The 8,406-nt window shown below is 50.4% G+C and overlaps 1 non-coding gene across 1 annotated transcript; it reads left to right on the top strand.

Moving 5' to 3' along the window:
• Positions 1–7,607: 7,607 nt before the first annotated feature.
• LOC147663116 (small nucleolar RNA SNORD2) lies at positions 7,608–7,679 on the top strand. The gene has a single exon (XR_015305430.1). It is a non-coding gene; the product is annotated as a small nucleolar RNA SNORD2 (small nucleolar RNA).
• The last annotated feature ends 727 nt before the right edge of the window (positions 7,680–8,406 follow it).

The following is an 8,406-nucleotide window of genomic DNA, read 5'->3' on the forward strand; positions in this document are numbered from 1 at the left end:
TATCACAGGTCACCTGTAATGGGGAAACTAGATACAGGCTTCTGTATATAGATCGCAGGACACATGCTACCCCCCTGCTGTGCAAGTTACATTGGCTTCCGATTAAGCAAAGAGCGAAATTCAAGGGCGTCTGTATTGCACATAAAGCAATCTACGGCCAAGCCCCAATATATATCAAAGAACGCCTTGAGAATTACGCTCCAAACCGCACTCTACGATCTTCCGAGGCCTGCCACCTGGTCCCCCACGATACAACAGTGTGTCCAAAAGGGGTAGACCTTTCTCCGTCATACTTCCGCAACTGTGGAACCTACTACCAGATCATCTACGCAAGGAACCAGAGGCCTCATTTATGAAAAGTGACGCATCGCTGCGTGAAAACAGTGATGCGTCACTTTTCACTGCGCACTCCTTGCGACACCAATGATGCGTCATATTTAATGTATGACGCATCATGTTGCAAGGACTTACAGATACGTCAGTATTTCTGACGCATCTGTAAGCGTAAAAGTGACGCATTGCTGGAGTGTGTCACAAAAGTGACGCAACTCCAGCAATGCGTCCTTTCACATGGGGAAAGCCCCATGTGAAAGGGCTTGCGTCAGTCTTACGCCTGCTGTGAGGCAGGCGCAAGATTTTGACGCAACAGCATCCTAAAAGTGACGCAGTGAAATCTCATAGATTTCACTGCGTCACTATTACGAGGCTTTTTGCGGGGGAACGCCCCCTCTGCATACATTATACCTGACGCGGGTATAATGTGGCGCAGGGGTTTAAAAAGTGACGCATCTACCTAGATGCGTCACTTTTTAAATATGGAGCAACAAGGCGCATTTTGTACACCGCTGGTGCGTCACAAAAAGTGACGCACCGGCGGTGCAGAACTGAGGCAAGGCCTCATAAATAAGGGCCCTGCACTCTTACCTTTTAGGAAACAGCTAAAAACTATCTTGTTTAGGGAGGCCCTACACTTAGTCTAACCCCCCCGTTTGTGATGTTATGTAACCACCCTAATGATCTCTGGCACTCTCTCTAAAAGCGCTAAGAGACCTGTCGGTGATTAGGCGCTATATAAAAATAAATTTAACATAATATAACATGTAATATAATAATAATACTTTGAATTTATGTAAAATAACTCTTCCATTTCCATGTGCTGTAAAGAACAGGGGGGCATATTATCAAGCCTGTGCGCTAAAATTATCGCCGCTTTATCGGCCGAAAACGGCCGATAAAGCGGCGATAATGGGCTTGATAATATGCTCTGTGGAATTCCAATCGAAGCCCATGTTAGATGTGAAGACATCTAACATGGGCTTCGATTGGAATTCCACAGAGCATATTATCAAGCCCATTATCGCCGCTTTATCGGCCGTTTTCGGCCGATAAAGCGGCGATAATTTTAGCGCACAGGCTTGATATATGCCCCAGGAGCTACTATTAGCAAATTGAATGGAACTTAGAAGATAGTGCTAAGGTTCAGACTCATGACTTGCCATTCGATGCATGTCGGCAGCAAGTGTTTGACTCATTGATCCCTGCAGTCAGCACAAGTATGCATGCATACGTATTTAAATGTCCATGTTAATTAAGGTGTCTGATCACTTTCAGTTAATGTCGCTAAAACTAGATGGAAGAAACCAGATACATGTTGTAACCTTTTTCCAGGCAATGGAGCAGTTTGAATGATTTACATCTATCTCGGCAGAGACTCTGGGCATAGCACCCCTCAAGTTCAAGGTATATCTGCCTACGGAAGTGGTATACCAAAGAAAAGCAGGGTTAATCACAAGAACATGATGGAGAAGGCAAGGTAACCACAATGTGAACAAACAGGAAACAGAGCCAATAATGGACACATCACTGGACTACCACTAGGGTTGTACACAGGTAGGACTCAGAATTTCCCACAGCAACAGGGAATGCCAAGGTCTGTGTGCTGATTACTGCTACATATAGTCACCCTGCAAACCCCAAAGAAAGGAGGCAGCAGATGTGATCTTGTATCTGGACCATGCGGCACAAACAAGACTTGTACTTAATCCCTCATGGGTGCAGCAGGAGATACAGTGACAATTTCCTAAGCAAATAAAATGGTTACACTGTCAATCAATCAATCAATCAGTGACACTTATAAAGCGCGCTACATACCCGTAGGGTCTCAAGGCGCTGGGGGGGGGGGAGCCGCTACTGCTCGAACAGCCAGGTCTTCAGCTTCTTCCTGAAGGAGAGGTGGTCTTGGGTCAGGCGCAGGTCGGTCGGGAGGGAGTTCCAGGTCTTGGCGGCCAGGTAGGAGAAGGACCTTCCTCCTGTAGTCGCTCTTCGGATGCGGGGGACGGCGGCGAGGGCGTGGTTGGCTGATCGGAGGTGGCGTTTGGGAGCGTAGAAGTTGACTCGGCTGTTGAGGTAGCTCGGGCCTTGGTCGTGTAGGGCTTTGTGTGCGTGGGTGAGGAGGCGGAAGGTGATTCTTTTGTTGACGGGGAGCCAGTGAAGGTCTCTCAGATGTCCGGAGATGTGGCTGGTTCGTGGGATGCCGAGGATGAGTCTGGCTGAGGCGTTCTGGATCCGCTGGAGTCTCTTCTGGAGCTTGGCGGTGGTACCGGCGTAGAGGGCGTTGCCGTAGTCCAGTCGGCTGGTGACGAGGGCCTGGGTGACGGTCTTCCTGGTCTCGGTGGGGATCCACCAGAAGATCTTCCGTAGCATGCGTAGGATGTTGAAGCATGCCGAGGAGACGTTGTTGACTTGCCTGGTCATGGAGAGGGAGGAGTCCAGGATGAAGCCCAGGTTGCGTGCATGGTCTGTCGGTTTGGGTGCGGTGCCCAGGGCGGGAGGCCACCAGGAGTCGTCCCAGGCGGAGGGTGAGGAGCCCAGGATGAGGACCTCCGTCTTGTCCGAGTTCAGTTTCAGGCGGCTGGTCGTCATCCACTCGGCTACCTCTTTCATCCCTTCGTGAAGGTTGGCTCTGGCGGCGGCGGGGTCGTTGGTCAGGGAGAGGATCAGCTGGGTGTCGTCGGCGTAGGAGATTATGCTGAGGTTGTGTTTGCGTACGATGGCCGCGAGGGGGCTCATGTAGACGTTGAAGAGGGTGGGGCTCAGAGATGATCCTTGGGGGACGCCGCAGATGACTTCGGTGGCCACTGACTTGTACGGTGGTAGGCGGACTCTCTGTGTTCTTCCGTCGAGGAAGGAGATGATCCATTCCAGCGCCTTGTCCTGGATTCCGACGTTGCTGAGGCGCCGTACTAGGGTGCGGTGGCAGACCGTGTCGAATGCCGCGGAGAGGTCTAGGAGGATGAGGGCCGCTGTTTCTCCGTTGTCCATCAGGGCTCGGATGTCATCGGTGGCGGCGATGAGGGCGGTCTCGGTGCTGTGGTTGGCTCGGAAGCCGGACTGTGAGGGGTCGAGGGATCCGTTCGTCTCGAGGAAAGCGGCCATCTGCTTGTTGACGGTCTTCTCGATGACTTTGGCTGGAAACGGGAGGAGCTGGATGGGGCGGTAATTCTTGAGGTCGGTGGGGTCCGCTGTTGGTTTCTTGAGTAGAGCGCTGAGTTCGGCGTGTTTCCAGCTCTCAGGGAAGATGGTGGTGTCGAAGGATGTGTTGATGATGTCTCGCAGGTGGGGTGCGATGACAGCGTCGGCCTTGTTGAAGACGTGGTGAGGGCAGGGGTCGGTCGGTGATCCGGAGTGGATGGAGTTCATCGTGCGGATGGTGTCTTCGGTGCTGATCGGGGTCCAGGCGTGGAGGGTGGTGGTGGGGGGTGGTTGTTCGGTCATGGTGTGCGTTGGTTGGTTGTTGAAGCTGTTGTGTATGTCCGCGATCTTGTTGTGGAAGTATGAAGCGAGGGAGTTGCAGAGGTCTTGCGATGGGGTGATGTCGTTGTTTCCTGCGCTGGGGTTGGAAAGCTCTTTCACGATGTTGAAGAGTTCCTTGCAGTTGTGTGCGTTGTTGTCCAACCGGTCCTTGAATGCTGTTTTCTTGGCGGCGCGGATCAGCTGGTGGTGTTTCCGGGTGGCAAGTTTGAAGGAGGTCCTGTTGTCCGGTGTCGGTTCCCTTCTCCAGACTTTCTCGAGGGCTCGGCAGTTCTTCTTGGAGCTCTTGAGTTCGTCGGTGAACCATGGGGCTTTCTTGCTGCCGGGTCTGCTGGGCGGGGTCCTCAGAGGGGCGAGTTCGTCCGCGCAGTTGCTGATCCACTTCGTGAGGTTGTCGGCGGCCTGGCTGGGGTTCGCTGAGCTGGCAGGAGGGTGCTGGCTCAGGGAGGTGGCGAGCTGGTCTGCTGTGATCTTGTTCCAGCTTCTGCGGGCGGCCTGTTGCTGGTGATGGTGGGTCGTTGTTTTCTTGAAGGTGAAGTGGACGCAGCTGTGGTCCGTCCATTGAAGCTCTGTGGTGTGGCTGAAGTCGATGTCCTTGCTGGATGAGAAGACAGCGTCGAGTGTGTGTCCGGCGAGGTGGGTGGGGGTGGACACCAGTTGCTTGAGTCCCAGGTTGGCGAGGTTGTCGAGCAGGGTGCTGGTGTTCCGGTCGTTGTTGTTCTCCAGATGGAAGTTGAGGTCTCCCAGGAGGATGTAGTCAGCGGAGGGGAGGGCATGTGGGCTGACGAAGTTAGCCACAGTTAGGACACTTAAGACTACAAAAAACACAAGGTAAAGGATGCGACAGGAATTGTCTCCTGAAAACCAGGAGCCACCCCCTATTAAAAGGAATACACTTGTACACAGATGAGGACAAAATACGATATAGAGTCCAAGAGGGGAATGGAGACCAGGTACTAGGAAGACACTTAAGAGATGTAGCAAATAGTCAGGGGAAGGACATCAGGAAAACAACTGGAGAACACACAGGCAAGTCAATCGCTGCGATCCCAGGACTTCCAACAAGCAAGAGTCGGGAACAACAAGGGAACTAAAGACCGCAAGAGAAACACAGATAAAGGGAAAATAAACAAGGGCAAAGTCTACGAGACTGGGAGAAAATGCAAGAGCTATGACAAAGAAATAAGCAAAGGTAGTTAACCCCTTCGGCGCTTATGTCGAGCTCAGCTTGGAATGAGGCACAGTGGAGCTGTGCTCATGATGAGCTGAGCTCGTTATAACTGCCACAGAACGTTCATGCTGGACTAATTCCCCTCCAGCACGGGCGTTCCATTGGAGTGGGCAGAGTCATGACAAGCAGAGCTCGTCATGAGCACAGTTCCACTGTGCATCACGGCGAGCTGAGCTCGTCACGAGCACCGCGGCGCCGCACGCGCCCCCTCCCCCACACCTCGAGGGAATTAGCCCCGCGTGGAAGGGGTTAATAGTAGGAACAGGAGGAACAAACCAAGAACAATTTGAAAGCGAGCAGGCCAGTGGCTACAACCGACTGTAGAAAAAAGGCTTGCGACAGAGTAATGCAAAGGCAATGCAGGGCTCAGAGAACACCAGGGCAAGCTCCACAGGAGCAGGACACTGGCTCTGGCTGAAGCAAGGTTGGAACTGGACAGGAGAACAGGCTACTAAAGGTCCTGTACACAGGTTCAAACTTCAATGCACAAACAAGGAACTACAGGCAATGGCAGTTTCTAAGCAATCCCAAGCAGCAGTAAGCCCTGAGCGGAGTCACAATTGGGCATCACTAGTTTGTCACACACAGGTGTGTGCAGTTCCCATCTCTCACCAGTCCTGAAGGAGAGAATCAGGTGCTGAGGAAGAGCAGGACTGCATTGCTCTGTGAATGCTGAGTCTCTAGGAACACTGGGTAGTGCATTCTAGGATCAGTAGCCCAGGGTAGCAAAGACAGTTTTTCCAAAGAGTCCAAGATCTGAAAAGGGAAGCAGTCAGTAATAATACACGGACTTTGATATGTTTTAGTGGTGATTTTCAGGCTGCAACTTGTCCATGTACGGTGTCCCCTGGAGGCTGCATGATAGAATCACAACATATCTTTTCTCGCTAGGCCCACACCAAGCTCCCTCTAAGTTCCAAATAATTTCCAATGTTGTAGTGGTTTCCTCTCAGTCAACCTATTTCTCAAAAATGGTGATGATAAACAAGGTGGCCACAAATATTGTCTTAGAAGAAAAAGAGTTCCATGTAATATGATGATTTATCTCTGTCAGAGGCCAAGCAAATAAGAAACATACTGTGCAACCGTGCCTTCCATTATCTCACACGCAGTACACGTGTATTACATATCTATTACAATGTGTCATAATACTGCACTGTTTATTGTAACATACCAACCATAGCAGAACCAAGTGAGCGACATCATGTAGGTAGGATAGTGATTAAAATGTATACAGCCCGGCCTTAATCACATACTTCCCAAGATCTTAAAGTTCATTTGTTGCGCATCTGTTTATAACCTGAATTCCCAGCCTTGAACGGCGGGAAGTTTAGCTAAGTTTTACAACAACATAGATTGCATTAGCCACATTATTAATAATTATTTGAGCAATTAGTCTTTACTCTGAACAAAACAAAATAATAATGCTTGGGACTCTACTGTCCCTCCTCCTGGCCTTCCCAGAGGAGCTTATGCATTAATATTCATGTGAATCCTCCTCTGTATAGAGATCTATAAAAGGGAATGATGTTAGTCATCTTCATCTCCTCCATTGTAATTGCCTCACAGAATTGATAAAGGGATAGAGGGTCTGGTTTCTTTTTGGGTCTCGCCTGAGCCAGCGCGTATGCGCTGCCCTGCGAGGCTTTTAGCAAGGGCTTTAAAGTCTGAACACACGTTTTTTTGGCTCACCCGCTATTGGCTTTTGCGTGCGTCTTTCTAAGAAAGAATGCGCGCAATTGGCCAAAGTTGGGTGCATGTTCCGCCTTCTCTCTCCCCTGGCCTGGGGACCTCGAGAGCGAGCATCAGTGCCATCTGTTTCCAATTATCGCGCCAGTGCCTCGCGTTCGCGTTAATTGGAAACAGATGGAGCTGGCCAGAAGACTAGCTTTAGTAAATGAGGGCTGCAGTCAGTGTGGAGAAGTGTGGCTCAATGGTTAGAGCGGCAGACCCTGTTGCAGAGGTCTTGCCCGGGACCAGAGTTCAATTCCCTGCCTCGGCGGGTCTTGGGCTCAAAAATTCCACGGACCTGATAATTCTCGCCTCGGTGCCTATTCCAATCATGGAGTCCCACTTTGCAACTCTGGGCAATAGTTTGCTTAATCTCCACAACGGCCCCCACAACGCTAAGGATGCCTGGCCTCCACTTTGGGGGTGCCCAGGAGTGGATGCCTCACAGGGAAAGCCAGGATGGGTTCGACAGCGGTATTCGTACAAGCGCCTGAGACCCTTGTGGGTGAGTAGTGCGCTATACAAGTATCAATTTACAGTGTCATGCCCTCTTCAATACAATCGTTGACATCTGTGCTTTTTGTTTTCTGAAGGGAGTGTCACAGTGTAACTTGTATGGAGCATGGAACAGTCTCTGGTAAGTTCGTCTTTGTTGGCAGTCTGAATTAAGTTTATTTGATTTAGCCGCAGTGTCTCGAAACTTTAAGGAGGTCTGTATTTAGTTTGCTTGCGGAACTTCTGCCTTTGAATGCTGCCTTTAATTAGTGCAAGGAAACCTGGTGCTCCTTCTAATAAGCGGTGACTCAAGAAATGCTGCGTTCTGCCAAAGGGGGTTAAGTGAAGTGATGGCTTTAACATCTTTCGGGACTGACAACCAAATGTTGATAAAACGTAACGCTGATCACTTTGCCCCGCCCCTTTTTCCAGGTAACCCATCATTCCGAGCGTGTCGTAGTTATGAGGGGTTGAATGAATGAATGAATGAATGAATGAATGTAGTAGGATTTATACATGCGCAACTTAGCCCAGTGGGCGTCAAGGCGCCTAACTCAATATAAAGCTGATAACACCAGGTGGACAGAGACTTACTGATAGGCTTTAATGAAGCACTAGGTTTTTAGTGCCTTCCTGAAGAGATCCAATGAGGGCTGTGATTTGATCTCCAGGGGGAGAGTGTTCCATAATTGGGGTGCTAAAATGGAAAATGCCTTGCTCCCCCATCTAACCTTCCTAGAGCGCAGGACTACCAGTTGGTTCAGCTCTAAAGAGCGTAAACATCTGTTAGGAACATACCGAGTGAGCAGGGATCCAAGAGCGTCAGTAGGGCCAGCCATAAGGGCACTATAAGTGAGGCAAAGAAGTTTAAAAGACACTCTGGAATTGATAGGGAGCCAGTTGAGACTCTTCCTTGCCATAGTAGCGGAAGACAACCATGGCAGAGCCAGCACAAATCGCGCCGCCGCATTCTGCACGACCTGTAAACGCTGCAGAAGCCCCTTGTTGGCCCCGGCGTAAAGTAAATTGCAATAATCAAGCCTTGAGCCAACAAGAGCAATTACAATCTGCTTGTGTGCCTGCAGGGAAAGATAATGGAGGATTCTTTTAAGGGTCCTGATGATGCCCCAACAGGTGGC

The sequence above is a fragment of the Lissotriton vulgaris genome, unplaced genomic scaffold (assembly GCF_964263255.1).
Source record: "Lissotriton vulgaris unplaced genomic scaffold, aLisVul1.2 SCAFFOLD_1497, whole genome shotgun sequence".
NCBI classification, from domain to species: Eukaryota; Metazoa; Chordata; class Amphibia; order Caudata; family Salamandridae; genus Lissotriton; species Lissotriton vulgaris.